The 13,409-nt window shown below is 48.2% G+C and overlaps 1 long non-coding RNA gene across 2 annotated transcripts in view; it reads left to right on the forward strand.

Annotated features, from left to right (window-relative positions):
• The window catches only part of LOC135056890 (uncharacterized), a 93,244-nt gene that overhangs the window by 33,170 nt on the left and 46,665 nt on the right, over positions 1 to 13,409 (forward strand). The window lies entirely within an intron of this gene.

Consider the following 13,409-nt stretch of genomic DNA (forward strand, 5'->3'; position numbering starts at 1 on the left):
TCCCCTGCCAGTTTCCTGAAAAAAGCGGGAGAAAAGGCCGCCGTGAACGGGGCGGAGCCTTTCTCCTCAGCACACAAGCGCCATTTTCTTTCACAGCTCCGCTGGAAGGACGGCTCCCTGACTCTCCCCTGCAGTCCTGCACTACAGAAACAGGGTAAAACAGAGAGGGGGGCACTATTGGCAGCTAATATATAAATACAGCAGCTATAACAGGGAGTAACACTTATATAAGGTTATCCCTGTATATATATATAGCGCTCTGGTGTGTGCTGGCAAACTCTCCCTCTGTCTCCCCAAAGGGCTAGTGGGGTCCTGTCCTCTATCAGAGCATTCCCTGTGTGTGTGCTGGGTGTCGGTACGATTGTGTCGACATGTATGAGGAGGAAAATGATGTGGAAGCAGAGCAATTGCCTGTGTTAGTGATGTCACCCCCTAGGGAGTCGACACCTGACTGGATGGTAGTAATTAAAGAATTACGTGACAATGTCAGCACTTTGCAAAAAACTGTTGACGACATGAGACAGCCGACAAATCAATTAGTGCCTGTTCAGGCGTCTCAGACACCGTCAAGGGCGCTAAAACGCCCGTTACCTCAGATGGTCGACACAGACCCTGACACGGATACTGAATCCGGTGTCGACGGTGACGAGACAAACGTAATGTCCAGTAGGGCCACACGTTACATGATCACGGCAATGAAGGAGGCATTGAACATTTCTGACACTACAAGTACCACAAAAAAGGGTATTATGTGGGGTGTGAAAAAACTACCAGTGGTTTTTCCTGAGTCAGATGAATTAAATGAGGTGTGTGATAAAGCGTGGGTTTCCCCCGATAAAAAACTGCTGATTTCTAATAAATTATTGGCACTATACCCTTTCCCGCCAGAGGTTAGGGCACGTTGGGAAACACCCCCTAGGGTAGATAAGGCGCTCACACGCTTATCAAAACAAGTGGCGTTACCGTCTCCTGATACGGCGCTCTCAAGGAACCAGCTGATAGAAGGCTGGAAAATATCTTAAAAGGTATATACACACATACCGGTGTTATACTGCGACCAGCGATCGCCTCAGCCTGGATGTGCAGCGCTGGAGTGGCTTGGTCGGATTCCCTGACTGAAAATATTGATACCCTGGATAGGGACAGTATATTATTAACTATAGAGCATTTGAAGGATGCATTACTATATATGCGAGATGCACAGAGGGATATTTGCACCCTGGCATCTAGAGTAAGTGCGATGTCCATTTCTGCCAGAAGAACGTTATGGACGCGACAGTGGTCAGGTGATGCGGATTCCAAACGACATATGGAAGTATTGCCGTATAAAGGGGAGGAGTTATTTGGGGTCGGTCTATCGGACCTGGTGGCCACAGCAACGGCTGGAAAATCCATCTTTTTACCCCAGGTCACCTCTCAGCAGAAAAAGACACCGTCTTTTCAAACCCAGTCCTTTCGTCCCTATAAGGGCAAGAGGGAAAAAGGCCGCTCGTTCCTGCCCCGGGGCAGAGGAAGGGGAAAAAGACTGCACCATGCAGCCTCTTCCCAGGAGCAGAAGCCCTCCCCCGCTTCTGCCAAGTCCTCAGCATGACGCTGGGGCTCTGCAAGCAGACTCGGGCACGGTGGGGGGCCGTCTCAAGAATTTCAGCGCGTAGTGGGCTCACTCGCAAGTGGACCCCTGGATCCTGCAGGTAGTATCACAGGGGTACAAATTGGAATTCGAGACGTCTCCCCCTCGCCGGTTCCTGAAGTCTGCTCTACCAACGTCTCCCTCCGACAGGGAGGCAGTATTGGAAGCTATTCACAAGCTGTATTCCCAGCAGGTGATAATCAAGGTACCCCTCCTACAACAGGGAAAGGGGTATTATTCCACGCTGTTTGTGGTACCGAAGCCGGACGGCTCGGTGAGACCAATTTTAAATCTAAAATCTTTGAACACTTACATAAAAAGGTTCAAATTCAAGATGGAGTCACTCAGAGCAGTGATAGCGAACCTGGAAGAAGGGGACTATATGGTATCTCTAGACATCAAGGATGCTTATCTCCATGTCCCAATCTACCCTTCTCACCAAGGGTACCTCAGGTTTGTGATACAAAACTGTCATTATCAGTTTCAGACGCTGCCGTTTGGATTGTCCACGGCACCACGGGTCTTTACCAAGGTAATGGCCGAAATGATGATTCTTCTTCGAAGAAAAGGCGTATTAATTATCCCTTACTTGGACGATCTCCTGATAAGGGCAAGGTCCAGGGAACAGTTAGAGGTCGGAGTAGCACTATCTCAGGTAGTGCTACGTCAGCACGGGTGGATTCTAAATATCCCAAAATCACAGCTGATTCCAACAACACGTCTACTGTTCCTAGGGATGATTCTGGACACAGTCCAGAAAAAGGTGTTTCTCCCGGAGGAGAAGGCCAGGGAGTTATCCGAGCTAGTCAGGAACCTCCTAAAACCAGGACAAGTGTCAGTGCATCAGTGCACGAGAGTCCTGGGAAAAATGGTGGCTTCTTACGAAGCGATTCCATTCGGAAGATTCCATGCAAGAACTTTTCAGTGGGATCTGCTGGACAAATGGTCCGGATCGCATCTTCAGATGCATCAGCGGATAACCCTATCTCCAAGGACAAGGGTATCTCTCCTGTGGTGGTTACAGAAGGCTCATCTTCTAGAGGGCCGCAGATTCGGCATTCAGGATTGGATGCTGGTAACCACGGATGCCAGCCTGAGAGGCTGGGGAGCAGTCACACAGGGAAGAAATTTCCAGGGCTTGTGGTCAAGCATGGAAACGTCTCTTCACATAAATATCCTAGAGCTAAGGGCCATTTACAATGCCCTAAGTCAAGCAAGGCCTCTGCTTCAGGGTCAACCGGTATTGATCCAGTCGGACAACATCACGGCTGTCGCCCATGTAAACAGACATGGCGGCACAAGAAGCAGGAGGGCAATGGCAGAAGCTGCAAGGATTCTCCGCTGGGCGGAAAATCATGTGATAGCACTGTCAGCAGTGTTCATTCCGGGAGTGGACAACTGGGAAGCAGACTTCCTCAGCAGACACGACCTCCACCCGGGGGAGTGGGGACTTCATCCAGAAGTCTTCCAAGTGATTGTAAACCGCTGGGAAAAACCAAAGGTGGACATGATGGCGTCCCGTCTCAACAAGAAACTGGACAGATATTGCGCCAGGTCAAGGGACCCTCAGGCAATAGCGGTGGACGCTCTGGTAACTCCGTGGGTGTTCCAGTCGGTATATGTGTTCCCTCCTCTTCCTCTCATACCAAAAGTACTGAGAATCATAAGAAGGAGAGGAGTAAGAACGATACTCGTGGCTCCGGATTGGCCAAGAAGAACTTGGTACCCGGAGCTGCAAGAGATGCTCACGGAGGACCCGTGGCCTCTACCTCTAAGGAAGGACCTGCTCCAGCAGGGACCTTGTCTGTTCCAAGACTTACCGCGGCTGCGTTTGACGGCATGGCGGTTGAACGCCGGATCCTGAAGGAAAAAGGCATTCCAGATGAAGTCATCCCTACCCTGATCAAGGCCAGGAAGGATGTAACTGCAAAACATTATCATCGCATTTGGCGAAAATATGTTGCGTGGTGTGAGGCCAAGAAGGCCCCTACGGAGGAATTTCAACTGGGTCGTTTCCTACATTTCCTGCAGGCAGGATTGTCTATGGGCCTAAAATTAGGATCCATTAAGGTTCAAATTTCGGCCCTGTCGATCTTCTTCCAGAAAGAACTGGCTTCAGTGCCTGAAGTTCAGACGTTTGTCAAAGGGGTACTGCATATACAGCCTCCTTTTGTGCCTCCAGTGGCACCTTGGGATCTCAATGTAGTTTTAGGGTTCCTAAAATCACATTGGTTTGAACCACTTGCCACAGTGGATTTGAAATATCTCACATGGAAAGTGGTAATGCTGTTGGCCCTGGCTTCAGCCAGGCGCGTATCAGAATTGGCGGCTTTATCCTATAAAAGCCCTTACCTGATATTTCATTCGGATAGGGCGGAATTGAGGACTCGTCCTCAATTTCTCCCTAAGGTGGTTTCAGCGTTTCACATGAATCAACCTATTGTGGTACCTGTGGCGACTAGGGACTTGGAGGACTCCAAGTTGCTGGACGTAGTCAGGGCCCTGAAAATATATGTTTCCAGGACGACTGGAGTCAGAAAATCTGACTCGCTGTTTATACTGTATGCACCCAACAAGCTGGGTGCTCCTGCTTCTAAGCAGACGATTGCTCGTTGGATTTGTAGTACAATTCAACTTGCACATTCTGTGGCAGGCCTGCCACAGCCAAAATCTGTAAAAGCCCATTCCACAAGGAAGGTGGGCTCATCTTGGGCGGCTGCCCGAGGGGTCTCGGCTTTACAACTTTGCCGAGCAGCTACTTGTTCAGGGGCAAACACGTTTGCTAAATTCTACAAATTTGATACCCTGGCTGAGGAGGACCTGGAGTTCTCTCATTCGGTGCTGCAGAGTCATCCGCACTCTCCCGCCCGTTTGGGAACTTTGGTATAATCCCCATGGTCCTTACGGAGTTCCCAGCATCCACTAGGACGTCAGAGAAAATAAGAATTTACTTACCGATAATTCTATTTCTCATAGTCCGTAGTGGATGCTGGGCGCCCATCCCAAGTGCGGATTGTCTGCAATACTTGTATATAGTTATTGTTACAAACAAATCGGGTTGTTTATTGTTGGAAGCCATCTTTTCAGAGGCTCCTACGGTTATCATACTGTTAACTGGGTTCAGATCACGAGTTGTACGGTGTGATTGGTGTGGCTGGTATGAGTCTTACCCGGGATTCAAGATCCTTCCTTATTATGTACGCTCGTCCGGGCACAGTATCTTAACTGAGGCTTGGAGGAGGGTCATGGGGGGAGGAGCCAGTGCACACCAGCTAGTCTAAAGCTTTTACTTTTTGTGCCCAGTCTCCTGCGGAGCCGCTATTCCCCATGGTCCTTACGGAGTTCCCAGCATCCACTACGGACTATGAGAAATAGAATTATCGGTAAGTAAATTCTTATTTTTACACTCGCATGAAAATCCCGGGATATTGCACGTGAACGCGCATCATCCCGGGATTTTTGTCAGTGTGAAAGGGTACAGGGACAATTTCCCGGGTCGAGCATCCCGGGATTTCAACCCTGGTCTCGACCAGGGTTGGTCCCGGGACCGTCCCGGGAAGCTGGGTAGTGTGAAAGGGCCCGTCCCGGGATTCACTACCCGGGACTGTTAAAAGGCCTCCGATTGGAGCTTTCATGGGGTCAGAAAAGATGATGTCATCTTTCCGAGCCCTGGGGAGCGTCCTTGATGCGTGTGAGGAAGGCAGCATGGCGACCTGGACAGACCAGGAGGTGAGAGAGTTGCTGAGCATTAGGGGAGAGGAGGAAATAATGAGGCAGATCACAGGCACAGTTAAAGATGCAGTGATTTATAAAAACATCTCCAAGATGCTGGAAGCCAGGGGAATCATCCGCACACAGCAGCAAGTGTTAAACAAAATGAAAACTCTTAAAAAGCAGTTTCTGAAGGTGCATGACAACAACAGGAAAAAGAGCGGTGTTGGCCGTATCGACTGGCAGTACTATGACATCTGTGCCAATATCTTTGGAAACAGAGCTATGGCCCTCATTCCGAGTTGATCGGTCGCAAGGCGAATTTAGCAGAGTTACACACGCTAAGCCGCCGCCTACTGGGAGTGAATCTTAGCTTCTTAAAATTGCGACCGATGTATTCGCAATATTGCGATTACTAACTACTTAGCAGTTTCAGAGTAGCTTCAGACTTACTCTGCCTGTGCGATCATTTCAGTGCTTGTCGTTCCTGGTTGACGTCACAAACACACCCAGCGTTCGCCCAGGCACTCCCACCGTTTCTCCGGCCACTCCTGCGTTTTTTCCGGAAACGGTAGCGTTTTCAGCCACACGCCCCTGAAACGCCGTGTTTCCGCCCAGTAACACCCATTTCCTGTCAATCACATTACGATCGCCGGAGCGATGAAAAAGCCGTGAGTAAAATTACTTTCTTTATAGTAAAGTTACTTGGCGCAGTCGCAGTGCGAACATTGCGCATGCGTACTAAGCGGATTTTCACTGCGATGCGATGAAAAATACCGAGCGAACAACTCGGAATGAGGGCCTATATGCAGTCCGGTGAGTCTGTCTTCCAATTCACAGTACACTGCTACAGAAGGCACTCCAGAAGAGACACAGACAAGCAGTGACGTCTGTCCGTCATCCCCGTTGTTAATTGACGACACACCTGAGGACAGCGACACATCCTCCCAGCCGTCCATAAACACATCCAGAAACGACGACAGCATAACTGCAACCATTGAAGACGTCGTGGAGGCTCAGACCAGTGACAGTGGGACTGTACAAAGTGCCGTCACCGTCACCCCAACTTTACAGAAAAACAGTAAGTACATGTTTAGAAAATAACACTCATAGCACAAATCCACAATTGTTAATCATCCGGTTATGTGTGTAGTATGAGTGGCCAGTGTGGCGGCAGCGTGGCGAGCGCAAATGAGCCCCTTGCAGGATCACTGCGCTCAGCACGCTGCTGGCACGGTGGCACACTTTGCAATTTCTGCCCCCACCCAGGGGGGCTTTGCATTTTTATAAATAGTTCAATGTTGCAGAGTAGCTAGTGTGTAGGTGGATTAATGCCACAAACACATGTTTGCTAACGCTGCTATTTTTATATACGCTCATTTTGTATTTCTTCTCTTCACAGTTTACACCGTATCGCCTAGAAGGAAGAAACTGAACAGAGCGGAGCAAGTGGCTAAAGCCATGTCAAATGTCCTTGTCGAGCAACTCCGAGAGATGGACGCTACAATGTCCGCACAGGAGTATGCAAGGCTCGACAGGTTTCTAGAGGCAGAACGCCAAATGCATGATGCATTTCTTTCCCAAGTCATGACAATGCAGGAACGCATGAGTAGAGAGCAGTATGACCGCCACAGGGAATTGCACCAAATGAACATGGCGTTCTATGAGCGTATGACCAATACCTCAAGAGCACCAATCCAACACCACAACTCACAATACCCTGAGCAGGGTTTTCATCATTTAATCCTGGCCCATACTATGCCCCAAATACTGCACCAACTAGTGTGCAAAGCACAGAGTTTACTGTATTGCGCAATTTGCAGTGAAACACAGTGAATTTCTTATTGTTGTTATTTGTTGTTAAATAACCACAGTGTGGTCATTGTTTATGCACAACTGTTTGTGCCTTCTTTAATTTTTTTTCTATGTTCTGTTTTGTATAGTGTCTACATTAAAGCACTTTCTCTAACGTCCTAAGTGGATGCTGGGGACTCCGTCAGGACCATGGGGTTTAGCGGCTCCGCAGGAGACAGGGCACAATAATAAAAGCTTTAGGATCAGGTGGTGTGCACTGGCTCCTCCCCCTATGACCCTCCTCCAAGCCTCAGTTAGATTTTTGTGCCCGGCCGAGAAGGGTGCAATCTAGGTGGCTCTCCTGAGCTGCTTAGAATAAAAGTTTAAGTTAGGTTTTTTATTTTCAGTGAGTCCTGCTGGCAACAGGCTCACTGCTACGAGGGACTTAGGGGAGAGAAGTAAACTCACCTGCGTGCAGGATGGATTTGCTTCTTAGGCTACTGGACACCATTAGCTCCAGAGGGAGTCGGAACACAGGTCTCACCCTGGGGTTCGTCCCGGAGCCGTGCCGCCGACCCCCCTTGCAGATGCCGAAGTTGAAGAGGTCCAGAGGTCCAGAAACAGGCGGCAGAAGACTTTCAGTCTTCATAAGGTAGCGCACAGCACTGCAGCTGTGCACCATTGTTGTCAGCACACTTCATACCAGCGGTCACTGAGGGTGCAGGGCGCTGGGGGGGGCGCCCTGGGCAGCAATGTATTATACCTTTTTTATGGCTAAAATACATCACATATAGCCCTTGAGGCTATATGGATGTATTTAACCCCTGCCAGATCTCACAAACTCCGGGAGAAGAGCCCGCCGTTTTAGGGGGCGGGGCCTATTCTCCTCAGCACACGGCGCCATTTTCCTGCTCAGCTCTGCTGTGAGGAAGGCTCCCAGGCTCTCCCCTGCACTGCACTACAGAAACAGGGTTAAAACAGAGAGGGGGGGCACTTATTTGGCGATATGATTACATATGTGAAAATGCTATAAGGGAAAACACTTGTATAAGGGGTTGTCCCTGTATAATTATAGCGTTTTTGGTGTGTGCTGGCAAACTCTCCCTCTGTCTCCCCAAAGGGCTAGTGGGGTCCTGTCCTCTATCAGAGCATTCCCTGTGTGTGTGCTGTGTGTCGGTACGTGTGTGTCGACATGTAGGAGGACGATGTTGGTGAGGAGGCGGAGCAAATTGCCTGTATTGGTGATGTCACTCTCTAGGGAGTCGACACCGGAATGGATGGCTTATTTAGGAATTACGTGATAATGTCAACACGATGCAAGGTCGGTTGACGACATGAGACGGCCGGCAAACAAATTAGTACCTGTCCAGGCGTCTCAGACACCGTCAGGGGCTTGTAAAAACTAGAGATGAGCGGGTTCGGTTTCTCTGAATCCGAACCCGCCAGAACTTCATGTTTTTTTTCACGGGTCCGAGCGACTCGGATCTTCCCGCCTTGCTCGGTTAACCCGAGCGCGCCCGAACGTCATCATGACGCTGTCGGATTCTCGCGAGGCTCGGATTCTATCGCGAGACTCGGATTCTATATAAGGAGCCGCGCGTCGCCGCCATTTTCACACGTGCATTGAGATTGATAGGGAGAGGACGTGGCTGGCGTCCTCTCCGTTTAGAATAGATTAGAGAGACACTTGATTTACTAATTTTGGGGAGCATTAGGAGTACTCAGTACAGTGCAGAGTTTTGCTGATAGTGACCACCAGTTTTATTTATAATCCGTTCTCTGCCTGAAAAAAGCGATACACAGCACACAGTGACTCAGTCACATACCATATCTGTGTGCACTGCTCAGGCTCAGGCCAGTGTGCTGCATCATCTATTATCTATATATAATATTATATATATCTGTCTGACTGCTCAGCTCACACAGCTTATAATTGTGGGGGAGACTGGGGAGCACTACTGCAGTGCCAGTTATAGGTTATAGCAGGAGCCAGGAGTACATAATATATTATATAGTGAGTGACCACCAGACACACAGTGCAGTTTATTTAACATATCCGTTCTCTGCCTGAAAAAAGCGATACACACAGTGACTCAGTCAGTCACATACCATATCTGTGTGCACTGCTCAGGCTCAGGCCAGTGTGCTGCATCATCTATATATATTATATATCTGTCTGACTGCTCAACTCACACAGCTTATAATTGTGGGGGAGACTGGGGAGCACTACTGCAGTGCCAGTTATAGGTTATAGCAGGAGCCAGGAGTACATAATATTATATTAAAATTAAACAGTGCACACTTTTGCTGCAGGAGTGCCACTGCCAGTGTGACTAGTGACCAGTGACCTGACCACCAGTATATATAATATTAGTAGTATACTATCTCTTTATCAACCAGTCTATATTAGCAGCAGACACAGTACAGTGCGGTAGTTCACGGCTGTGGCTACCTCTGTGTCGGCACTCGGCAGCCCGTCCATAATTGTATATACCACCTAACCGTGGTTTTTTTTTCTTTCTTTATACATACATACTAGTTACGAGTATACTATCTCTTTATCAACCAGTCTATATTAGCAGCAGACACAGTACAGTGCGGTAGTTCACGGCTGTGGCTACCTCTGTGTCGGCACTCGGCAGCCCGTCCATAATTGTATATACCACCTAACCGTGGTTTTTTTTTCTTTCTTTATACATACATACTAGTTACGAGTATACTATCTCTTTATCAACCAGTCTATATATTAGCAGCAGACACAGTACAGTGCGGTAGTTCACGGCTGTGGCTACCTCTGTGTCGGCACTCGGCAGCCCGTCCATAATTGTATATACCACCTAACCGTGGTTTTTTTTTCTTTCTTTATACATACATACTAGTTACGAGTATACTATCTCTTTATCAACCAGTCTATATATTAGCAGCAGACACAGTACAGTGCGGTAGTTCACGGCTGTGGCTACCTCTGTGTCGGCACTCGGCAGCCCGTCCATAATTGTATATACCACCTAACCGTGGTTTTTTTTTCTTTCTTTATACATACATACTAGTTACGAGTATACTATCTCTTTATCAACCAGTCTATATATTAGCAGCAGACACAGTACAGTGCGGTAGTTCACGGCTGTGGCTACCTCTGTGTCGGCACTCGGCAGCCCGTCCATAATTGTATATACCACCTAACCGTGGTTTTTTTTTCTTTCTTTATACATACATACTAGTTACGAGTATACTATCTCTTTATCAACCAGTCTATATATTAGCAGCAGACACAGTACAGTGCGGTAGTTCACGGCTGTGGCTACCTCTGTGTCGGCACTCGGCAGCCCGTCCATAATTGTATATACCACCTAACCGTGGTTTTTTTTTTCTTTCTTTATACATACATACTAGTTACGAGTATACTATCTCTTTATCAACCAGTCTATATATTAGCAGCAGACACAGTACAGTGCGGTAGTTCACGGCTGTGGCTACCTCTGTGTCGGCACTCGGCAGCCCGTCCATAATTGTATATACCACCTAACCGTGGTTTTTTTTTCTTTCTTTATACATACATACTAGTTACGAGTATACTATCTCTTTATCAACCAGTCTATATATTAGCAGCAGACACAGTACAGTGCGGTAGTTCACGGCTGTGGCTACCTCTGTGTCGGCACTCGGCAGCCCGTCCATAATTGTATATACCACCTAACCGTGGTTTTTTTTTCTTTCTTTATACATACATACTAGTTACGAGTATACTATCTCTTTATCAACCAGTCTATATATTAGCAGCAGACACAGTACAGTGCGGTAGTTCACGGCTGTGGCTACCTCTGTGTCGGCACTCGGCAGCCCGTCCATAATTGTATATACCACCTAACCGTGGTTTTTTTTTCTTTATACATACATACTAGTTACGAGTATACTATCTCTTTATCAACCAGTCTATATATTAGCAGCAGACACAGTACAGTGCGGTAGTTCACGGCTGTGGCTACCTCTGTGTCGGCACTCGGCAGCCCGTCCATAATTGTATATACCACCTAACCGTGGTTTTTTTTTCTTTCTTTATACATACATACTAGTTACGAGTATACTATCTCTTTATCAACCAGTCTATATATTAGCAGCAGACACAGTACAGTGCGGTAGTTCACGGCTGTGGCTACCTCTGTGTCGGCACTCGGCAGCCCGTCCATAATTGTATATACCACCTAACCGTGTTTTTTTTTTCTTTCTTTATACATACATACTAGTTACGAGTATACTATCTCTTTATCAACCAGTCTATATATTAGCAGCAGACACAGTACAGTGCGGTAGTTCACGGCTGTGGCTACCTCTGTGTCGGCACTCGGCAGCCCGTCCATAATTGTATACTAGTATCCAATCCATCCATCTCCATTGTTTACCTGAGGTGCCTTTTAGTTGTGCCTATTAAAATATGGAGAACAAAAATGTTGAGGTTCCAAAATTAGGGAAAGATCAAGATCCACTTCCACCTCGTGCTGAAGCTGCTGCCACTAGTCATGGCCGAGACGATGAAATGCCAGCAACGTCGTCTGCCAAGGCCGATGCCCAATGTCATAGTACAGAGCATGTAAAATCCAAAACACCAAATATCAGTAAAAAAAGGACTCCAAAACCTAAAATAAAATTGTCGGAGGAGAAGCGTAAACTTGCCAATATGCCATTTACCACACGGAGTGGCAAGGAACGGCTGAGGCCCTGGCCTATGTTCATGGCTAGTGGTTCAGCTTCACATGAGGATGGAAGCACTCAGCCTCTCGCTAGAAAAATGAAAAGACTCAAGCTGGCAAAAGCAGCACAGCAAAGAACTGTGCATTCTTCGAAATCCCAAATCCACAAGGAGAGTCCAATTGTGTCGGTTGCGATGCCTGACCTTCCCAACACTGGACGTGAAGAGCATGCGCCTTCCACCATTTGCACGCCCCCTGCAATTGCTGGAAGGAGCACCCGCAGTCCAGTTCCTGATAGTCAGATTGAAGATGTCAGTGTTGAAGTACACCAGGATGAGGAGGATATGGGTGTTGCTGGCGCTGGGGAGGAAATTGACCAGGAGGATTCTGATGGTGAGGTGGTTTGTTTAAGTCAGGCACCCGGGGAGACACCTGTTGTCCGTGGGAGGAATATGGCCGTTGACATGCCAGGTGAAAATACCAAAAAAATCAGCTCTTCGGTGTGGAGGTATTTCACCAGAAATGCGGACAACAGGTGTCAAGCCGTGTGTTCCCTTTGTCAAGCTGTAATAAGTAGGGGTAAGGACGTTAACCACCTCGGAACATCCTCCCTTATACGTCACCTGCAGCGCATTCATAATAAGTCAGTGACAAGTTCAAAAACTTTGGGTGACAGCGGAAGCAGTCCACTGACCAGTAAATCCCTTCCTCTTGTAACCAAGCTCACGCAAACCACCCCACCAACTCCCTCAGTGTCAATTTCCTCCTTCCCCAGGAATGCCAATAGTCCTGCAGGCCATGTCACTGGCAATTCTGACGAGTCCTCTCCTGCCTGGGATTCCTCCGATGCATCCTTGCGTGTAACGCCTACTGCTGCTGGCGCTGCTGTTGTTGCCGCTGGGAGTCGATGGTCATCCCAGAGGGGAAGTCGTAAGCCCACTTGTACTACTTCCAGTAAGCAATTGACTGTTCAACAGTCCTTTGCGAGGAAGATGAAATATCACAGCAGTCATCCTACTGCAAAGCGGATAACTGAGTCCTTGACAACTATGTTGGTGTTAGACGTGCGTCCGGTATCCGCCGTTAGTTCACAGGGAACTAGACAATTTATTGAGGCAGTGTGCCCCCGTTACCAAATACCATCTAGGTTCCACTTCTCTAGGCAGGCGATACCGAGAATGTACACGGACGTCAGAAAAAGACTCACCAGTGTCCTAAAAAATGCAGTTGTACCCAATGTCCACTTAACCACGGACATGTGGACAAGTGGAGCAGGGCAGGGTCAGGACTATATGACTGTGACAGCCCACTGGGTAGATGTATGGACTCCCGCCGCAAGAACAGCAGCGGCGGCACCAGTAGCAGCATCTCGCAAACGCCAACTCTTTCCTAGGCAGGCTACGCTTTGTATCACCGCTTTCCAGAATACGCACACAGCTGAAAACCTCTTACGGCAACTGAGGAAGATCATCGCGGAATGGCTTACCCCAATTGGACTCTCCTGTGGATTTGTGGCATCGGACAACGCCAGCAATATTGTGTGTGCATTAAATATGGGCAAATTCCAGCACGTCCCATGTTTTGCA

This window comes from Pseudophryne corroboree, chromosome 3 (assembly GCF_028390025.1).
Source record: "Pseudophryne corroboree isolate aPseCor3 chromosome 3, aPseCor3.hap2, whole genome shotgun sequence".
Classification (NCBI taxonomy): Eukaryota; Metazoa; Chordata; class Amphibia; order Anura; family Myobatrachidae; genus Pseudophryne; species Pseudophryne corroboree.